Below are 23448 nucleotides of genomic sequence, written 5' to 3'. Positions count from 1 at the left end.
CCCTGAACTAACTACTGCCAATCTTCCTCTTTTTGCTGAGGAAGGCTGGCCCTGAGCTAATATCCATGCCCATCTTCCTCTATTTTATACCTGGGACACCTACCACAGCATGACTTTTGCCAAGTCGTGCCATGTCCGCACCTGGGATCCGAACCAGCGAACCCCGAGCTGCTGGGAAGCGAAACGTGCGCACTTAACTGCTGTGCCACCAGGCCGGCCCCTCAAGTAGCATTTTAAGAAAGGATATATGACAGGTAATTTTTTTCTTTCTAAGTCTCGAAAATGTCTTTATTCTAGTCTCACACTGAATTGCTAGTTTGGCTGAGGAGGTGTTTCTAGGTTGTGAAATAATTGAATCACAATTTTGAAGGCATTGTTTCATTGAATGTGACCTGTCTTTTTTTTTCTCTCTGGAAACTTTTAGGATTTTCTCTTTATCCTTTATTTCCTTGAATGTCATTGATGTGTGGTTTCCTTTCACTTCATTATTTGGGCCACTGTGGGCCCTTTCAATTTGGAGATTCATGACTTAGTTCTGGGAAAAGTTGTATTACTACTTGATTATTTTCTTAACTGTTTTTTTTTCTGTTCTCTTTCTAGTGCTCTATTTTTCAAATGTTAAACCTTCTAGACTGAATTCTCAAATTTTCTCTTCTTTTGTCTGTTTTTCATTTGTTTGTTTTTTCTTCTACTTTTTGATAAGTTTCCTCAAATTTATCTTCTAGCCTTTTAGTTGAATTTTTCACTTGATCCTGGTTTTAATTTCCAAGAGTTTTCTTTTGACATGGACAATATACTATGTTTAGCCAGTGTAGGGGAGGAAAAGGTTTTTACTTGATCTTTTTAGAGTCCCTGGCCAGGTCTGAAAATTAAACTGACCAAGACAGATTAACAGGAGAAAAGCATGCAAATTTATTTAATGTAAGTTTTACATGACACAGGCACCTGCATGAGGAAGACCCAAAGAAACAATTTGAGTATTTTATGCCGTTTGATCAAGAGAGGAATATAATAATTTGAGGAATATGAGATAATTGTAGTAAACTGGGGGAAATTTAACAAGGTCTATTTGTAAAGTTCCTCTTGGCATTCCTTTGTCTTTGGAGATGAGGATGCTCCTTTCCTCTGGGTATAGGGAGAGCACCTCTTACATGAGGGTGTTAAGTTTCAGGGGAAAAGGGTCGGGGGAAAAGGGTCGGGAAGCAGAATGACCTTCCTGCTCTGTCTTTTGTCAAACTCCTTCAGCTTAAAATATTCAATATGCCAAGGTGCCGTATTTTGGGGTAGCGTGACCTGAACCCCATCAGCAACAGTCTTTCCTCTCTTTTTTGAAACACAAGGGGGAGCATACAATACATAATTTTCTGCATTTGGCTTTGAAAAAATTTGTCCATCTTGACTCTGGTTTTTTATGCTGTTCTTCAGTATTAGGAATTTAGTACATTTGTATGAACATTGTATTGCTAAGATGTTTTTGGATATGATGTAAATAGAAGAGGTTAAATTCCTGCAGAGGGATACCCCACTTAACCTTTTTAATATTACAATAGTTTAATGTTCTGCATGTTGTGGTGTGTTTGTATATATATTTCTTATTGGTATATATTATTTTAAAAGCACAATTTGATCCTAGTTTCTAAATAACCTGGAAAATTTTGTGGAAAGTTTACAGAAAAAGCAGAGGCTTAAAAGTACGTTTGGTATCAAGTTTACAAAATGATTCAGAGTTGACTGTCCATTAGGGATTTTTTTTATTTTCAAAGATTGGTATTCTCCAAGAATGGTATTATCAGCTTCTCTTTTGGTATTTATCTTGTGGAATGTACCCCGTACCTCATTCTTGTGAAAAAGCCATGATGCTTTTTACTTTTTTAATTAAAATTTTTTTTTTTTACTTTTTATTGAGATTATGATAGTTTACAACCCTGTGAAATTTCAGTTGTACATTATTGTTTATCAGTCATGTTGTAGGTACACTACTTCACCCTTTGTGCCCACCTCCCAACCCTGCTTTCCTCTGGTAACCACTAATCTGTTCTCTTTGTCTACGTGTTTAACTTCCACATATGAGTAGAGTCATACAGAGATTGTCTTTCTCTATCTGGCTTATTTCACTTAACATAATACCCTCAAGGTCCATCCTTGTTGTTGTTAATGGGACGATTTTATCCTTTTTTATGGCTGAGTAGTATTCCATTGTGTGTGTGTGTGTGTGTGTGTGTGTGTGTGTGTGTATACACACACACACACACACCATATCTTCTTTTTTTTTATTAAGATTATGATAGATTATACCTTGTGAGATTTCAGTTGTACATTATTGTTAGTCTTGTTGTGGGTACACCGCTTCCCCCTTTGTGCCCTCCCCCCACCCCCCCTTTTCCCTGGTAACCACCGATCAGTTCTCCTTGTCTATATGTTATCTTCCACCTATGAGTGGAGTCATATAGAGTTCGGCTTTCTCTGTCTGCCTTATTTCGCTTAACATAATACCCTCAAGGTCCATCCATGTTGCTGTGAATGGACCAATTTTGTCCTTTTTTATGGCTGAGTAGTATTCCATTGTGTATATATACCATATCTTCTTTATCCAATCATCAGTTTCTGGGCATTTAGGTTGGTTCCACGTCTTGGCTATTGTAAATAATGCTGCGATGAACATAGGAGTGCAAAGGACTCTTGGGATTGCTGATTTCAGGTTCTTAGGATAGATACCCAGTAGTGGGATGGCTGGGTCATAAGCTATTTCTATTTTTAACTTTTTGAGAAATCTCCATACTGTTTTCCATAGTGGCTGCACTAGTTTGCATTCCCACCAACAGTGTATGAGGGTTCCTTTTTCTCCACAACCTCTCCAACATTTGTCGCTCTTGGTTTTGGATGTTTTTGCCAATCTAACAGGTGTAAGGTGATATCTTAGTGTAGTTTTGATTTGCATTTCCCTGATGATTAGTGATGATGAACATCTTTTCATGTGTCTATTAGCCATACTTATGTCTTCTTTGGAGAAATGTCTGTTCATGTCCTCTGCCCATTTTTTGATCGGTTTGTTTTTTTGTTGTTAAGCTGTGTGAGTTCTTTGTATATTATGGAGATTAACCCTTTGTCGGATAAGTGGCTTGTAAATATTTTTTCCCAATTAGTGGGCTGTTTTTTTGCTTCAATCCTGTTTTCCCTTTCCTTGAAGAAGCTCTTTAGTCTGATGAAATCCCATTTGTTTATTTTTTCTATTGTTTCCCTCAACTGAGGAGTTATAGTGTCCGAAAAGATTCTTTTGAAACTGATGTCAAAGAGTGTACTGCCTATATTTTCTTCTAGAAGACTTATTGTTTCAGGCCTAATCTTTAGGTCTTTGATCCATTTTGAGTTTATTTTGGTGTGTGGTGAAAAAGACTGGTCAATTTTCAATCTTTTGCATGTGGCTGTCCAGTTTTCCCAGCACCGTTTGTTGAAGAGACTTTCTTTTCTCCAATGTAGGCCCTCCGCTCCTTTGTCGAACATTAGCTGTCCATAGAACACACCATATCTTCTTTATCCAATCATCCATTGATGGGCACTTAGGTTGCTTCTATGTCTTGGCTATTGTAAATAATGCTGCAATGAACATAGGGGTGCATGGGACTTTTGGAATTGGTGATTTCAAGTTCTTTGGATAGATACCCAGTAGTGGGATGGCTGGGTCATATGGTATTTCTATTTTTAATTTTTTGAGAAATCTCCATACTGTTTTCCATAGTGGCTGCACCAGTTTGCATTCTCACCAGCAGTGTATGAGGGTTCTTTTTCTCTACAACTTCTCCAACGTCTGTTACTTTTTGTTTTGGTCATTTTTGTCATTCTAACGGGTGTAAGGTGATATCTTAGTGTAGTTTTGATTTGCATTTCCCTGATGATCAGTGATGATGAGCATCTTTTCATGTGCCTATCAGCCATCCATATATCTTCTTTGGAGAAATGGCTGTTCGTGTCCCCTGCCCATTTTTTGATTGGGTTGTTTGATTTTTTGTTGTTGAGTTGTGTGAGTTCTTTATATAGTATGGAGATTAACCCTTTGTCAGATGTATGATTTGCAAATATTTTCCCCCAATTGGTGGGTTGTTTTTTTTGTTTCAATCCTGTTTTCCCTTGCCTTGAAGAAGTTCTTTAGTCTGATGAAGTCCCCTTTGTTTATTCTTTCTTTTGTTTCCCCTGTCTAAGAAGACATGGTGTCCAAAAAGATCCTTTTGATACTGATGTCAAAGAGTGTACTGCCTATATTTTTTCTAGAAATTTTTTTTCATTTTTATCTTTTTTTTTTAAAGATTGGTACCTGAGCTAACAACTGTTGCCAATCTTCTTTTTTTTTTTGTTCTGCTTTTTCTCCCCAAATCCCCCCAGTAAGTAGTTGTATAATTTAGTTGTAGGTGCTTCTAGTTGTGACATGTGGGATGCCACCTCAGCATGGCCTGATGAGCAGTGCCATGTCTGTGCCCGGGATCCAAACCAGTGAAATCCCGGGCTGCCAAAGCAGAGTGCTCGAACTTAACCACTCGGCCATGGGCTGGCCCCCATAATGCTTTTTCATATTGAGCTTTCTTGTCATTGCAATTGAGTTTTTGGATTTATTACGTAATGTGGAATCTAATATTGGCCTCTCTTTGTAAATAAAGAAAAATGCGTAAAGCAGTATCTCTTTGATACTTGAGTCAATTTAAGAATAAACTTCACCTTTATACATTTTAGACAGCACATATTAAGTAGTAAAAAAACGTAACTTGAGTTTCTTACGGATGCAAAATATCTGGTCTTAAAATGTTTAAATTAGGAAACATGAATAGAAGAGACTGAAAACATATGACTTATTCTGCTATACTTTCAGGATTCATTCGTCTTCTGTCTAATCATCTTAACTATAAGCAGTAATTCTGTCTTTCTACTTTAGGTGGCAGTAGAGTATTGGCTTGCTAATACACTGATAAAATATGATGGAAACAACATAGTGTTTAAAATGTTCTTTCTCTTGAATGTTCTAGTTCAGAAAACAAAGTTGACTATCAACAATAAGAATTTCTTACCAAAAAAGAAGTCTAAATATTTGGTTTGATATTTTGAATTTAGAAATACCATTTTCAGGAAAAGTAAAGCTCTCTAAACAGATTCCTTTTGCTATAGTTCTCTAGTTTTTGTGTAACTAAATTTTGCTAATTTTATTGAACATTTTTGAGAATTTAGATGATAACTCATGAGATGCATTCCTACTTCTCTGAAGGATTGGCAGTCAACTGTTTGAGAAGATGTTACTTTTCTAGACCGCCACCCCCAAGGGAACCACTTTCCTAACTTCTAATACCATAATTTAGTTTTGCCTGTTCGTGAACTTTATATAAATGGAATCTTAGAGTACATGCTCTTTTTGTGTCTGGCTTCTTTCTTTTTTTTTTTTTTTAAAGATTTTATTTTTCTCCCCAAAGCTCCCCAGTACATAGTTGTGTATTTTTAGCTGTGGGTCCTTCTAGTTGTGGCGTGTGGGATGCCACCTCAGCATGGCCTGACGAGTGGTGCCATGTCTGTGCCCCAGATCCGAACCAGCGAAACCCTGGGCCACTGAAGCGGAGTGTGCAACCTTAACTAGTCAGCCACAGGGCTGGCCCTGTCTAGCTTCTTTTTTTTTTTTTTTTTTCAGATTTTATTTTTTCCTTTTTCTCCCCAAAGCCCCCCGGTACATAGTTGTGTATTCTTCGTTGTGGGTTCCTCTAGTTGTGGCATGTGGGACGCTGCCTCGGCGTGGTCTGACGAGCAGCGCCATGTCCGCGCCCAGGATTCGAACCGACGAAACACTGGGCCGCCTGCAGCGGAGCGCGCGAACTTAACCACTCGGCCACGGGGCCAGCCCCCCTGTCTAGCTTCTTTCACTCAACATTATGTTTATGAGATTCAGCATTATTGCATATAGTTGTAGATCATTTATTCCTACTGCTGTAGTGCAGGAGTCAGCAAACTAGGACCCACAGGCTAAATCTGGCCTCCTGCATGTTTTTGTATAGCCAGTGAGCTAAGAATGGTTTTTACGTTTTCAAATGGTTAACAAAAAAAAAGAATTTTTTGTGACTGATGAAGATTACATGAAATTCAAATTTCAATGTGCATAATAAAGCGTATGGTTGCTTTTGCTCACAAGGGTATAGCTAAGTAGTTGCCACAGAGAGTAAATGGCTGACAAAGCCTAAAATAGTTACTGTCTGGCCCTTTACAGGAAAAATCTGCCAACCCCTGCTGAGTAGAGCAGTGTTTGAATATATCACAATATGCTTATCCATTGTACTACTGATGGGGATTTGAGAAGTTTCCAATTTTTGCCTTATTATGAATAGAGGATACTACTTTTTGTCATTAAAATGTAGCCATTATTTTCTCATATCTCTCATTGAGTAGAGAATCATTTTTATTTATTATAATTTTATTTTATTATGGTGAGAAAATAAATTTTTAAGTATACGATACAGTATTGCTGACTGTAGGTGTAATGATGTTGGTACAGCAGATCTCTTAGAGCTTATTCATCTTGCTTAATTGAAAATTTACGCCCAGTCATTTCTAACTCCCCATGTCCCCTTCCCTCCAGCTCATGACACCACCATTCCACTCTTTGATTCTATGAATTTGACTATTTTAGATGCCTCAAGTAAGTGGAATCATACAGTATTTGTCTTTCTGTGACTGGCTTGTTTCACTTAGCATAATGTCCTCAAGGTTCATCCATCCATGTTGTTGCATATTACAAATTTTCCTTCCTTTTTAGGGCTAAATAATATTATAATAAGGTTGTATGAGAACCATTTTTGATCTGCTCATAACAGATTGATTTTACAAGTTTTTATATAGTTTCATTGGGCTCTGTCTTGTCCTTACAAATAGATTGGAGGTGGGAACTCATGCCCTGAGTTGTATTTCTTTTGAACTCCTTTGTAACTGAGATATGTTCAGCTTTGAAGCTGCGAATAATTAAGTTGGTAAATTTGAAAAAATCTGAAAAAAATCTTCCCCTCAAGTTTTTCTCTCTACTTATCGCATGTCATACATTTTACAGCCTGTCCAGTAGTTCTTTAATGGTCTTGTTAACTAGTACAGCTATTACAGTATTCTTCTTTGTTTTTTCTCTCATTCTTATTTTCCTTATTATTGTCATCTAAATTTCCACAGGATCAGGTCTTCCTTTCCTATTGCAGACCTCTGAACTTCAGCTGGTAGTAGGGCCCTGGTTATAATAAGAGATGACCTCTAAGCAATTCTGTTTCTTGAACAGTATTATTTTTTAAATATAAATGTTAATTTACACCCTTGATTTGAAAACTACACTAGTCTTGTGCTCTTTCCCAAGAGAAGCCTTTGTGGTGTGTCAATAGCACTTCTTAGGAAGGGAAGAACATGTGTTTTTTTTTGCTTTGTAATTGCTTCTGGAGACTTTCTCATGCTTACATCTTTGCGCTGGCCACAAAATGTTCTTTTAGAAAAGGCTAAATTTTTTCTCCATGAAGTTAAAGACTAATGTGTTGCTTGGAGTGTTTAATAGGAGGAAACACTCATTATGCTTTATAATGGATTTTTTTTTCCCTTGCTGACAGAGACAGGAGTCCTACCTCAAACATAGATGATGAGTAAGTTACTGGGTAAAAGTAACTTGTGAGAATGAAAACCGGTTAGTAACAGTGAGCTTCTGCTTCTAAAGATTGTAATTTGGAAGCATCTTGAATGGTAGGTCTTCTCCTTGTGGCATACATAGCCACTTAACAACAGATCCCAATCACTGTTTGATTTTCCAGTGAGTACAGAGGGAATCCTAAGCCTAAAAGGTTTTTACTAGAGAAAATTCTGAGTTTACTCAAAAATATATTTTCTGTCTTCAAATATGATACTATAAGGTAAACATTTATAATCACTTAAAATGTGTTAAATTCTTGAGTTTATTCATTTACAGAAGTTTTGAAGTGTTATGTAAATATGCCCTGTTGGTCATTGTTTTCTGAGAATTAGACAAAGCCAGCATTATTTTGGAGAAGGAGGGGTGATTGATTAGTTTGCTTTACCTTTCCTTCCCTATCTGTTTTCCATGAATTTTTTTTTAAATCTTGGTCTCTAGGAAGCAGTCCAAAATTGGCAGTTCTACTGCTTCCTTTATTTCTTTTAGTAATTCACTATGTTTTCTTAATTACATAGGTGGGAATTGGAAAATTAGGTTTTTTGAACCCTTATTTAACTTTAGTTTTTTTCTTGTGATGTGTTTTGTGATGTATTATGTTTTACTGTAATAACTGACTGCACAAGAAGAAATGTAGAAGATAATTAGGTTTATAGCTCTTTTAATACAGAAAATGACCAAGTCTTGGTTTATAACGTTTTATGTTATGTCATTAGAAAATGTAGTGATTTTTGGCATTTATCAATGACATCAGATTATTTTTTGGAGAAATCTGGGTTAATAAAGGAAGCATTCTAAAGATTGGCCCTGAAGACAGAATCTTACATTTGTAGTCTGTTTTTTAAGGTTCTCTTTCCATCCTATTTTTATAGCTTTCTGGCTGTAGTATCTTATAAAAATTTGTAAGGTTTAGTTTTTTTCCTCTTTTGCCATTTTATGCAACTTGAATTCGATTAAAATAAAAAAATGTGGAGAAATTCCAGAGATATTATTAATTATAATTACTTTAAAAGATCCTTTATAGACAGACATCTGGCCAAAGATTGTATATTACCTGTGTAGGAGAAGGTTAAGATGGGAATAAACATCTGTTTGGAGGAAAACAGTTAAGAATCAAATTCATAGAATCAGCATTGACTTTGCTTTGCATGATTTCTGGGTTAGCATGTAAATTTGTTCCAGAGTGACTAAAATTGTAGATCTTTTTGTTAAATAACAGTGTAATTTAATATAATCCTAATGTAATGTTCTGTAATTAGACTTGAATAATATGGAAAGCAGCAGACTGCTTTCAAGATATCTAGCCTCAAGAGATTTTTGCTGAAGGAGATACTAGGATGTTCTTTCAGGCATTCAGAATATTAAGATTTGAAAGCTGGCTTGATTAGTGGAGTTGAAAACAGAAAAAAACACTTTTTATAGGATGTCTGTCAAGGTTCTTTTGTTATTAAATTGTAATCCCTTTTAACACTGCATCAGGTGAGGCATAGTCATTAATTTTGTTCTGTCTAGGTGGGCAAACCGAAGGATAGATGATGCAGAATTGGAGTATTCATTTTAATCAAGTGATGAAACACGTATGCAGTCTTTCATTCATTCTTATATTCATTAAACTACGTGCAAAGTATTGTGCTAAGTATTGGGGGCCTATGAAACGAGAAAGACACTGTTTATTTCACAAAGCCTATAGTTTACTGGGGGAGGTGAACATGTATGTATATGATAAGAATTGAAAGTGAAATATAAAGCCTAATCAATGAATTGTAATTAATTTAAATTATTAGGATATAACAATATTTAAGTTGGGTCTAGAAGATAAGATTTCCATAAGCAGAATAAGGGGTTCCAGGTAGAGAGAACAGCAGTAAGTCATGTAAATATGGAATTGTGTTTGAGTTCAAGGACTGGCAAAGTCACAACATGCGAGATACAAAGGGATAAAGGGGACCTGATTGTCAAGAATGTTCTACTAATACAGTTGGACTTTATTCTGTGGGTAACAAGGAGCCAGTGAAAAGTTTTGATTAAGCGAGTGACATAAAATCAGATTTATATTTAGAAAGAAGAATTTTTTGAATAGTCTGAAGCATGAACTACCAAACCATGTAGCTCTGCAGCGTTTCAGGTAGATTTACTTACTGGTGAGAAGACCCACCCACTCTTACCCATCGTAAGATTAGATTAAATTCCTGTTTTGCTTAGCCAAGGATACAAAATCTCTCTGAGGGGAAGTGGTCACTGTAGTGCAGGAAAAATGCAAACGTATTTCAGCTTGGCTTCTTTTGGCTGCCGCTGTGTCTCTGCTGGCAAAACTTAGTTCTTACTACACATCAGCCCTTTTATACTTTGACTCACGTCACCATTTCAGATTTAAAAATGTTTAAAACACTTGACAGGCTAAACTTGTGTCAATAAACTTTCATTTTTATCATTAAAGTTAAAGTTGCTTAGAATGATCTAAAGTATCAGTTTGAATTTCACAACATCCTGTTGCTACTTACTCAGCTCAGATTTTCAGTAAACAGCAAAACACATGAGTGCAGCAGAAGAAAGCAAAGCAAATAGATATGATCCACAAGATGGGAGATTGATCCTGAATTCTAAAGTTAATTTTTCCACAGGACAAAATACTGAATTTTGATCACCATAGTATATTACCTTTTGCTTTTATTTCCTATTCTATTGTGAATTTATATCGATTGACAGCAAATTTACTTAAAAAATCAGTGAGTATAAATCTGGAAGTCATAGATCTGATGAGTCAGTGGGTTGGATCAGGCTTTAAGTGAGGCAAGCCACTAGAGTTGCTTTTAGTTTCCACTATGTCTTAAGTCTGCTTGAGCTGCCATAACAAAATACCGTAGACTGGGAGGCTTAAACAACAGAAATTTATTTCTCACAGTTCTAGAGGCTGAGAAATGTAAGATCAAGTTGCCAGCAAGGTCACTTTCATCCTGAGTCCTCTTGTCTTTGCTTAAGGCAACTGCTATCTCACTGTGTACTCATATAACCTTTTCTTTGTGCACATATGCAGGGAGAGAGAGGGTAAACTCTCTAGAGTCTCTTCTTATAAAGGCACTAATCCCATCATCAGGGCCCCAACCTCATGACCTCATCTAACCCTAATTACCTCCTAAAAGCCCCATCTCCAAATACCATCACATTGGAGGTTTGGGCTTCAACATATGAATTTTCGGGGGCCACAAAGTGTTATTCAGTCCATGGCACACTACAAAATTTTGCCTCCATGATAATAAATTCTTTTAATACCACATGTTTGAAGAGGAAATCTTTATGTTTACTATTTAGTTTGTATGTAAATTTCTTCTTGAGAAATTAATAACAGAATCTTTTAACTGTTGAGCTTGACATCTTTCAGACTCACATAGTCAAAACTTGGGGAATACTCTCATTCTGAAATCTACCAAATCCAAATTGTTTTTCGTACAGAGAGAGCAAGCAGTAAACAGAAGAGGAACTGGACGTGTATTTAAGCTGTGGTGCTGACTTATTCCTATCTTTTGACTTTGCTAAAGAGGTAGATAACATTGTCAGCTTCTGGGAAACAATTCTGTCTCCCACTCCCTATAAAAAACAGCAAGACTAAAATTTTTCTTTTGACCATGTGTCTCCTGATATGAAAACATGCATTTAATTTTTTTTAAAAGATTTTATTTTTTTCCTTTTTCTCCCCAAAGCCCCCCGGTACATAGTTGTATATTTCTTCCTTGTGGGTCCTTCTAGTTGTGGCATGTGGGACACTGCCTCAGAGTGGTTTGATGAGCAGTGCCATGTCCGCGCCCAGGATTCGAACCAATGAAACACTGGGCCGCCTGCAGTGGAGCACGCGAACTTAACCACTCGACAATGGGGCCAGCCCCCATGCATTTAATTTTATTCATAGTAATTAAGATCATTGAAACACATTACTGTTAATTTTTTAAAATGTAAATAGACTTAATTTTTTAGAGCATTTTAAGTTTACAGCAAACTTGAGCAGAAAGTACAGAGGGAGTTCTCAGATACTTCCTGCTCCCACACATTCAAAGCCTCCCCTGTTCTCAACATCCTGCTCCAGAGTGGTACATGTCTTACGGTAGGTGAACCTAGATTGACACATCATCATCACCCAGAGACCATAGTTTACATTAGGGTTCACTCTGTGTGTTGTACATCTTATGGGTTTTGACAAATATATGATGACATGCGTCCAGCACTGCCCTAAAAATCCTCTGTTTCACCTATTCATCTCTTCCTCCCCTTTTCATTGTCTCCATGGTTTTGCCTTTTCCAGAATATCATATAATTGGAATCATAGAATATGTAGCCTTTTCAGATTGGTTTCTTTCACTTAATAATATGCATTTAAGGTTCCTCCTTGTCTTTTCATGGATTGATAGCTCATTTCTTTTTAGTACTATATAATATAATATTCCATTGTCTGTATTTACCCTGCTGAAGATCTTCTTGATTGCTTCCAAGTTTTGGCAATTATGAATAAAACTGCTATAAATACATATCCATGTGGAGTTTTTGTGTTGGCCTGTTTTCAACTTATTTGAGTAAAGACCAGGGAGCACAATTGCTGCATCGTATGGTTAAGAGTATGTTTAGTTTTGTAAGAAACCGCCAAACTGCCTTCCAAAGAGGCTGTACCATTTTGCATTCCCACCAGCAGTGACTGAGAGTTTGTGTTGCTACACATCCTTGCTAGCATTTGGTTTGTCAGTGTTCTGGATTCTGTCCATTCTAATAGGTGCATTGCTGTTACTTTTTGATTTGGTGATTTATTTCTGAAAGTCCTAGGGACTGCTTGATTGTGTGAAAGTGTTATTAATATCTTTAATGATACAGACAATATATTTAGAATATATTAGAATAGAGTTAATTGCAAGTGCCAGATAGTCTTGTGTCTAAATGTTTATATTGCTTTAAAGTATATCTATACTGTGATTACAACTATGATCACAAATCATATATAGACAAATCATGTGTAGAGAAGAGCTAGAAGGGAACTTAAAAAAGTGATTTGTTGGCCTATCTTTTGTTTTAATTAGAGTTATAATGTTTGTGATAAAGTAAAGGGAAGCTTAAATAGTGTACCTTTTAGGACGTGTTTTAAATATTTAATATTTGAGTTGATTTTAGATATAATCCAGGCCAATTGTTAAATCTTTGTGACATTTGCTTTTGTTAGATACGCATTTACAAAATCTTCTTAGACTTGATCATTTTTTACTGTATGTTTGATTATATTCCAGAAATATGGTAATTTAAGAGAAATAGAGTGTGGGCTACCGTGGATTTTAATGACTTGGTACATCTATGCTTGTTCCACAGAACAAGTGGTTCTCTTTACCTTAAAATTCTACTCTTAACATATATTCTTTTAGGTTCCTTTGAAATTTGATAAATGTTTTCCTAGGTTGTGTTTTTCTTCAAACAAAGCAAGAATAAGACTTGAAAACAAATTATGTTGCACTGTGCCAAGTCATGTTGCAAGAGAAAAAGACCACAGATTAAGAATTTAAAAATAAAGATTTTGCTATCATAAGAACTGCACTGTTGGAAGAAAGGAGGGGAGTGCTCACCATTTAGAGAGTGAGGATTACCACCCCATTTCCTTATCACATCAAAATTACATTTTTCTTTTTTATAGGAGACTCTGTGTGTGTGTGTGTGTGTGTGTGTGTGTGTGTGTGTATGGGGGTTGGAAAAGTGGATTGGCTTATTATCAGTGGGGAGGAGGGCTCTCATGACCCTCAGGTAGGAAAGAGGAGACTTGAATCTCAGGTAGAGGATGTGAGATCTCATGATACTCAGTTTTGAAGAAGGGACAGATGGAGACAGTAGTCTTATGTTAGCAAAATTCAAAAAGACTATTTGTGAGGCATACTGATAAATACTTGAAAGATAGCATTGTGTTTGTCCAGTGAAACATTATGAATTTATTGTTTGATTCTTTTTCTCTAACCATTGAAATAAAACGTTGTCGTCTTATGGAGGACCTGACTTCTTCATATAAATCAGGGTATCCCAAAGTTTGTTTCACAGAATATCAATCAGTCCCTCCAGTTATTTTTTTGAAAAAGAACATTCAGTGATCAATTAAGATTGGAAAATGCTGCATACTATATTCCTTTTTTAGAGATGGGCGTTAACATATTAAAGACACCAAGACATTCTGCATAAAAATACATGTTTAACTTTCTTCAAATCAGTGTTTCTCAAACTTATTTGATCCATGGAACCTCTCCTTTTTTCCCCCACACAGCAACCGTAATCGTTTTCTATGGAACAAGGTCTATAATTACTTAGCTCTTACTACAAACCAGACACTGTTTTAAGTGCTTTTTTAAAAAATATATATATTTTTAATATTTTTATTTATTTATTTATTTTTTCTTTAAAGATTGGCACCTGGGCTAACAACTGTTGCCAATCTTTTTTTTTTTTCCCCTGCTTTATCTCCCCAAACCCACCGTGTACACAGTTGTATATCTTAGTTGCAGGTCCTTCTAGTTGTGGGATGTGGGATGCCGCCTCAACGTGGCCTGACCAGCAGTGCCATGTCCACACCCAGGATCCGTGCCCAGGATCCGAACCCTGGGCCGCAGCAGCGGAGCGCGCGAACTTAACCACTCGGCCACAGAGCCGGCTCCTTAAGTGCTTTATATATTAATTTCTTAATCTTTGCTGTGCCTCTTATCTTCTTTTTTCACCCATCCCAAGTGCTAGTGCCTCACAAACTGTCATCTGTGGAACAAGAGGCGGTGTAGTACAGAAGCTGAGAGACCAGACTTGGAGCTAGTCTGACTGGATTAGAATCTTAGCAGTGTCGTGTACAGTTTGTGATCTTGAACAAGGTGCTTAATCTGTGCTTCAGTTTTTTAAAGATAGAAACAAAACATTTTGACTTATTATGAAAATGTTCAAACACAAGAAAAGTAGAAAAGTTACCTAATTGAACAACCGTTAATATTTTGCTCTATTTCCTTTCCTTTTTTCTTTTCGGCTGGAGTATTTTGAAGTAGACGTCATGATATTTCAGTTTAACTTTAGTGGTTGTCTCTAAACTACATAACCACAATATGATTATACAACACAAGTAATAATAATTCCTTAATACTCAGAGTTCCCTTAATTGCGCTCAGAAGTGTCTTTTATTGCTGGTTTATTCAAACCAGGATCTGTCACAGACCAGACGTTGCATTTGGTTGTTATGTCTGGAAGGAAATTTAGAAGTAGAGATGAGGCTGAGTGAGCCATTTTTGGATTTTAGTGATGAAGCAGGGCATAGATTCCCTGAAGAGACTGAGGGATAGGAAGGAGAATTTGGAGTGTGGAGAAACCGTCACTGACTAATTGCCCTGAGGAACTCAAGGGTGGGTTTGGAAGCATTTAACTGTTTGAGAGATGCAATCACCAACCACCCTGAAGCAGACCAAGCCTCACCACAGGAGCAATGCCTGTGACTTTTGCCTCATTTTTAATGCTAAGATATCCTCTCTGGGAGGAGTGTAAGCCTTATTACCATAACCCGCAGTGTATATGGAAATATGTTTTCCAGCTGAGCCTGCGCAAGAGAATACTCACCTCTCCCTTTTGAATATTCATTCCCCATCCAAAACAAAAGGCCCCTGCTTCTCTTTGTTTGGGGACAGCCACAACTTTGGAAATGGTTCTACGCGGCCTCCTATTTGCTGCAAAGAAGTTCTACTTTGTGTCACAACCAGTTCTAATCAAGAGTCTGATTTTAACTCTGTCAGGAGGCAAACCCACTTGGTTGGGTAATGAAACTAGAAAAGATTTGTGATACAGAGATGGAGAAATAGATGCTAGGTAGCTTTTGTGGATGAGAGAGCCAAACAACAGAAGCATTGAGAGTCCATAATGGACATCGCCTTAATCAAATGACCAAACTCAGCATCATCAGTAGACAAATTGACATCTCTGCCTCCTATATAATATTTCTGCCCCCAAAAATGTATAAACCAACTCTAAAGAGGAATAATCCTGTAAAACAACTGACCTAGACTCTGTAAAAAGTCAGGATAAGACACGATCTTTGGGAGTCATCTTGGAGACTGACTACTATATGGAGGAGGAACAAGTTTTCTAAGTAAATAAAACCATTTATTGGGGACTTCAAGTGAGGATTCTAGTCGTCTTGAATATAAGGAATATGGAGTTTAGAAAAGATCAAAATTCGGAGTCATGATGATGATGATAGTACTATTAAAATGTAATTATCCAAAGAAAGTCAAATTGTGACTCTTGTACAGATACAAAAATGAAAATATGTTAAAGAATTTATTTTACTCATCTTATATGGGGCAACTAGGCAGATATAACCCATTCAAAGGAAAATCAAAACAGCACAAATTTATATAGACTAAAGGAATGGAGATGAATTGCAGATTGAGACTAGACAAAACTGGTGTTTCCCCACTCCCATAGAGAGGAGGGGGGTGTCAATTACTATTTGACAGGACATAATTTATATATATATATAGTAATCTACCACTTACAGAGAGTTGTTAAATAGCTCAAAGGCATTGAAGTGGACTAGGATCTGATAACCTGGCAGTGTGCTATAGAGGATACATAGGATATTTTGTTCCAAGTCCCTCATTTAATGCTTATTACAATCGAGTGAGGGAGATGTTCTTATCTCTGTATAAGAAATAACAAAATTGAGGTTTAGAGTAGATAAATAGCTTGCCCAAGATCTTACTTAGGGAAGTGAAAGAGTTAGGACTGAACATAGGTTATTTTGACTCCTTAATCCATAGTTTTAATGACTTATAACACATATAAAAATGGTACTGTGTAGATAAAGAGGAGGAAACCATGAGTTTCCTGAGCTGTGTTCTAAAGGAGTTGGAGAAAAGATGGGGGTTATAGACGATATCACAGCCAGAGGAAGCGGCATGAGCCACAGCATTGAGATGTAAAAGATCATGGGATATTTGGGAAACAGTAAGTAAAAAGAAGTGTCAGAAACCCCCATTTTCCTACTTACAAGAAGAATACATTCTATAGGTGACTGAACATGAGGTTTGGAGGCCACCTAATCCCATTCTAATGAATTTGTGAATTTTAGGAGACAGTTTGTTATTGTAGAAATAATAAGACTTAGGAGGCAGAAAGACCTTAGTTAAAAACCCCTGGACTACAGTTTACTAATTGGGTAAAGTTGGGTGAGTTGCTTAATCTGTTTTTTTCCTTCTTCTCCCCAAAGCCCCCCAGTACATAGTTGTATATTCTAGTTGTAGGTCCTTCTAGTTGTGCTGTTTGGGGTGCCGCCTCAGCATGGCCTGATGAGTGGTGCAGTGTCGGCGCCCAGGATCCGAACGGGCGAAACCCCGGGTCACCAAAGCAGAGCGCATGAACTTAACCACTGGGCAGGGGGCCAGCCGTCTTTCTGAGCCTCAGTTTCGTCATATGCAGAATAAGAAAAATAATTCCTAATTCAGCTAGAATTAGTAATAGATCTAATATATGTAATAATATATGTAAACCTCCTAAATAGTGCTTGGCATTTGGTTTATATTTAATAATTGTAGCTATTTTGTTAAATTCCTACTATGCAGTAAAGTGTTAATTCTCTTTACTCCTTCCAAGAAAGTCGTTTACTTCAGGGATCTGTATTTAGATCCACTACATACAGAATATATTACAAGGGTCCTTGAAAACTAAAAGAAGAGGCCAATTGTAGAGTTAGCGTTTTTAAAATTACACATAAACATTTGCATAAATAATGTACAAGTAAGACTTTCCTCATTAGAAAGTTAGATTTTATTTACATTTATTTACATTACAAAGTTAGATTTATTTGTTTTGAGAGCTATGGCCGTCTACAGTGGAGTGTAGACACAATGATAACAATCCTATAAGAAGCTAAATAGGGGGCGGCCTGGTGGCACAGTGGTTAAGTGCGCATGTTCTGCTTGGGCGACCCAGGGTTCGCAGGTTCAGATCCCGGGTGTGGACATGGCACCGCTTGACAAGCCATGCCGTGGTAGGTGTCCCACATATAAAATAGAGGAAGATGGGCACCGATGTTAGCTCAGGGCCGGTCTTCCTCAACAAAAAGAGGAAGATTGGTGGCAGATGTTGGCTCAGGGCTAATCTTCCTCAAAAAAAAAAAAGAAGGTAAATAATATGTAGCTGGGGGCTTCTTTTCTTTTTTGTTGGTGAGGAAGATTGTCCCTGAGCTAACATCTGTGCTGATCTTCCTCTGTTTTGTATGTGGAATGCCACCACAGCATGACTTGATGAGCAGTGTGTAGGTCTGTACCTGGGATCTGAACTGGCAAATTCTGGGCTGCCACGCAGAGCACGTGAACTAAACCACTATTCCACTGGGCTGGCCCCACAGCTGGGGGCTTTTTAACATCTTTTTTCAAATATCCTAAAGAGTTAACTAAATTTTTTAGTTTTGGAGAAGGAATTTGTCATGTATTGGCTTTTTGAGGAATACTACCTTATCTATATAACCATAACCTCATGTTATTAAAATTCTAAGGGACTGATATTGAAGTTCAAGAGAAATAGGAGTTATTCAATAGAGGGAAGCCAGCCAACTTCCAGGACATTCATCTTCGTATGGCAGAACTTAGAGAGTTACCAGGGTTCATTGTTGATGCTCTATAAACGTTTCTCTTTTATCCTGGCATCCAGAACTGGTCAGTCTCTCAGTAGACTTCTAAGAGACTGCTGGATAAACTGGAAAGCTTTTTTTGTCACCTTATGATTGTGGTCACCTGTCCATTGACCAAAATATTTGTATCCATCATTCAAGGCACCTCTTTCTAACATCAAGTTACCTGGAAGATTAAGATGATAATTGGATGGTTGCTTGGATTGGAGCAGAGAGAATAGAGGCAATGTGTGTCTTTGGGGTTCTTTGGAGAAGAACCAAGTTTCAGGTAGGCTAAGGATCTAGGAGACTTGATTCGCAATTGGATAAAGTTCCAGAAGTCTTGGTGAAAACGTTGTTAGCTTCAGTTAGGAAAGGCAGCCCTTGGAAGTAAAATTTTGAGAAGATGTGTGCCAAGGGAGCGTGGCATTTGGGGATGTGACTGAGCACTGCAGGATTTCTGTCCCTATTGTGTCTCTCTAAGACCCTTGGAAGACCCCCTGGTCTTTATCATCAAACTCAGTGGCTTGAACAGCACGAGTACTCAAGTGTTAGATAAATGAATAACTAAACATTTAAATTTATAGTGTAGATAGTACAATGCTCATAGCTTTCGCGTCTTTGTTGTATCAGATACCCCTCTTTTTGTTTTCCATTGTTTCTGTTCTACGTCAATATCTTGAGGTATACTGGTGTAGTTCCAGAAGCAGACTACCTGTCTCAGGATCCCCAAAATCAACCTCTCCATTTTCCTGTAATAGAGCCCAAAATCTCAGTGTGAATAATCATGTTTGATTATATTGTTATTTTCAAGTTAAAGTTTAGTAGATTATAAATAAAACAAAGCATCCCTTTAACAGAAAGCACTCTTTCCCCGTTTGTTTATGATTTAAAATTTCCTTCTTTTGTCCATTATATACATAGAAACTCCAGGCAGCATTGCGGAGACTAAACCTGGGTTTTTCTCTTACTATTTAACTTTGAGAATTTAACATTGATGGGAATGAAAACCACCTTCTCAGCAAACCCTGCCAATTTAAGAGGCCTCATCTCCTTTTTCAAATTGGCTGCAAATCTTTCCTTCTCTGCTGACATCCTTAATCCTTCTCTGACAGTAATGTCTAAATCTACAGAGTTCTTTGGATAAAATGTATATGAAAGCCACAAGTGGATTTCTATAAAACAATACTCTCATTCCTGGCATTTCCTTGCTGTTACTGCAGTTTTCTGAATTGCCAAGAGGTTCAAATACCACCTGTGTTTTACAGACCCCTCGATAGTAAAACAGGCAGCTGTATTCCATGCATGGAGCTCAATTGAGAAAGGTGAATAAAAGACCTATTGGCTTTGTGTTCTGTGCTCACTCTTTTCAGTTCTTGGTTCACTCTAGACATTGCAGAGGTTGGCACTAAGTCTAAGGAGCAAAGAAAAACAAGGGAACAAGCAACTGTCATTTTTCTTTTTTGGTATAATACTAAAATACCTAAGTCAAGTTTAAGTATCGGCAACTATTCAATTAATAATAGAACGTGTTTGAGGTGGATGTATGTGGCATGTAGAACGAAAAATAAGTTTTAGTTACTAGTCGGCCTATCCCTTAGGTGGGATAGTTGGGAAAGCTGTCCTGGAGGGGCCATGAAGGTGCTGCTCTATAAAGAGAGATCCAGGGGATGCCTGTTCCACACACACTGAGTTTTGCCTCAGGCTTGTGCCCTTCTGGGCTATCAACATGAAGGAATAAGCTTGTGAATAAAACTTGTTTTTCTCTTTTTAAAGGCTTAACAAGTTCAAGTTATGGGTTGAAATTTTTAATTAAGGAAGAAGGCCAGGGACATGAAATTGAGAAGTAAACAAAATGGACAGAGGGCTAGGGTAGTGCAGCATTCACTGGTTTGTCAGTTAGGCTTTGTGAATTAGTGAAGAACCCACTAGAGCCAAATATCACTCTCCAGAATGTTTGTAGCCGTCAGAGTGTTGAGGTTGTTTGTATTGACTAGAACAATATTAAGAAGACTGTCTTTCCTGTTTCATTGCTTGATGTTGCTGAGAGGAAAACTTTTCCAGTTTGGGTCCAGTGGTTGGGGCCTGCAGATTAACTGACCCTAGACAGATTAATAGTAGAAAAGACAAAGGTTTATTTAGGCTTGCTTGGCACACCTGAGGGAGTGCTCGATAGCTAGAGATAAAAGGTTTATATATTAAACTGAACCAAGGTGGTGGTGGTGGTGGAGTTTAGGGCTTCAATGGGAAATTATAGAAGAATCCCTTGGGGCTTTTTGATGCTTATAGAAATGGGCCATCTGTCTCCATGGCAGCTGAATTCGCAGGAAACTTCTTTGTAGGGGGATTAACAGCAGCTTTGTTTTTTTGGAGGCTCTGCTTTAGTCAGATAAGGAAAGTTTAGATAAGATTTATTTCTGCACCTTCTTTAGCTCAAATGTTTTCGGTTTGATATAATCTTTATATCAGTTCTGAGGGTCTAAGTGGGTTCCCACATTTCCTCCATCTGAAACTTTTTAGAAGATTCATGAAAAAAGAAGCTAGGTTGATTGCTCTGGAGAGATTTGGATTAGAAATTACGAGTTAAGAGATGGGCAAAAAGAAGGAAGAAAATGGATTAGAATGAGGAAACAAAAAAAGAAAAAGATTAATGGTTGGAGTAGACTCTAAACCCATTTTCTGAATCCAGAGGGCAGCCACTTGAGATTTGTAGATGTTGAGCTCAAAGCATCTTTAGATGGTGGAGTGAGACATCAGTGCCTGGTTGTTTCCCAGAGCAGAGCATGGAAGATATGAATGTTCGGTGAACTTCCTGAGTGGCCCAAACTGTTGTATATATCAAGTTGTCCAGCTTCAGCTTGTAGGGCTTTGGGACAAGACATCTTAGAGGCTCAGCAAGGATCTGGGCAGTTAGGTTTAAGTTGTCAATGATGTCAAATCAGGAGAGTGAGAAAAGAATTGGAAACATTAATTGCTGACAAAATATGCAAGGCGGCAGGATTCAGTTTATAAGGAGGTGAAAAATAGCTCAAAGACAATGAATAGAACTAGTATCTGATAACCCACAAGAGCGGGTTATAGTTTTCTATTAAAAAAATTTATCTCTACAATCACAAAATTTGTCTCTACAGTCACCCCCATTTTGATCAATGATATCAAAGTAAGGTTATCCTTGTTTATATAATGAGTCTAATCTCATTAAATTTGGCCTAATTATTTCCATAAGTGCAGCAAGAATGATAATTGACTATGTAGGCCTTTTTAAATATACTTTGCTGGGACTTTTATAAGGAATCTCAGATTAGACTTAAAACCCTCTTGAGACCTGGAAGCCAGGCCAGGAACATACCACCAGACTTCACCTGGAGTAACCTGCAGTAATCTATAGATTTTGGTGAATTACTCTTCTCTTGAGGTCCCAAAATATCTTAAAGTTCCTGAGCTTACCTGCAGTGACCTTCCTTAGTCACCTGTAAGGCTGGGAACCCTGTAAGTTAGGTACCAGGCTGGTTTTTCCAAGAGGGCTTTGTAAGCATTGGCTCTATAAAGTCAACTGTAGTTCCTTGAAACTGGTCATATCTGATTCTCTGCACATGATTCTCAAATATGACATTCCAATCCAAGCCTTGGTCATATAACCAATGTTTTCAATTGCGTCCTGATACAAGAAGAACAAATTCTTAATGGACTTATGAAAATAACTATATTGTCATGAAAATAAGAATATTCAATAAGAATTTCCAAAATCTGGAAGGATGAAGTAGGGAGAAAGAGATAAATATTTCATTTTTGTTTACAAAGGTATAATCTACTAAATTATTGTGAGTTATAGGTAGTTTAAGAGAAAAGAGAAAGGAGTTCCTTATATCCAGAAAATAGAACATTAAAGAACCAGCAATGTTCCAAACAAAAAAAAGTCATAAAAATTATAATCATTCTTCATCAGTTGATTTGGTCCCATGTAGTTAATTCTTGTTCTGCTTGATCTTTGGTTATCAGTTTTATTAACCCATCATTAGTTTCATGACCTTTTTCACTAGAGTTCTAGAAATCCTTGCCCAGTCTAGTGGTATGATCTGAAAGTTACTTAAGCAGTGCCATCAGAAGCCTGTATCTCAGATTACTTGTCATAGTCCTTTTCATTGATCTCTGAAACAGTCCCTTTGTTAAAGATGAAGCATCATGGTTTGTAGCTGATTGCAAGAGCTTTTGAGAAAGCATCAGAATAAAACAATAATTATTTGTAAATGGCAAGAGCTATAGTGGCTGTGGTTGGAGATTTGATGAGCGTTCATTATAAAAATAATACAATTCATAAGAAATTTGGTTCTGTGACATAACATATTTTAAGATAATAATTGGAATTATGACTAATAACACATCAAGGACATGGAAGGCACTGGCAAATTTCTACGAACTTTATACAATTTCTCAAGTACTTGAATTAATAACATTTACCAGTACAAATATAACCTAGGGAAGGCAAAGCATTACTTCTTATTTGATGATGTTTCCCATGCAGTTTAACATAGCAAATAAACTTAATTTAAACATCTCTGTTTTCTTTAAAAGGTGAAAGAACAAACCTTTTGAGATTTTCCATATGCTCTCTGGGAAATCTTGAAGTTAGTTGAAGATCAAGATTTTATTTAGAATTTGATTTTGGGATGGCAGAATATCAAAAGTTGTCAAAATGTCGAAAGGTTTGAACACTTGATTAAATAGGATCACAGGTCACTTTTTAAAAAAGAAGGCTCAATTATCTTAAATAATTTGGGGCATGATAAAGCACCAGAAATTATTCCAATAAGACGGAATTTTTGTTTCCTTATATGAATTACTTAAAAGGTACAGAAAAACCTTTTACAGTCTCTTATTAAGAACAGACCAATAGGGGCCGGCCCCGTGGCCGAGTGGTTAAGTTCGTGCACTCCACTTCAGTGGCCAAGGATTTCGTTTGAATCCTGGGCGCAGACATGGCACTGCTCATCAAGCCATGCTGAGGCGGCATCCCACATGCCACAGCTAGAAGGACCCACAACTAAAAATACACAACTATGTACTGGGGGGCTTTGGAGAGAAAAAGGAAAAATAAAAAAAATCTTAAAAAAAAAGAACAGACCAATAG

At 37.1% G+C, this 23448-nt stretch overlaps 1 protein-coding gene across 3 annotated transcripts in view; it reads left to right on the top strand.

The window, feature by feature from the left end:
• COMMD1 (copper metabolism domain containing 1) overlaps positions 1-23448 on the top strand; it is a 226624-nt gene that overhangs the window by 5714 nt on the left and 197462 nt on the right. The window lies entirely within an intron of this gene.

The sequence above is a fragment of the Equus przewalskii genome, chromosome 14, assembly GCF_037783145.1.
Source record: "Equus przewalskii isolate Varuska chromosome 14, EquPr2, whole genome shotgun sequence".
Classification (NCBI taxonomy): domain Eukaryota; kingdom Metazoa; phylum Chordata; class Mammalia; order Perissodactyla; family Equidae; genus Equus; species Equus przewalskii.
This window is presented reverse-complemented; position numbering and strand designations above follow the sequence as displayed.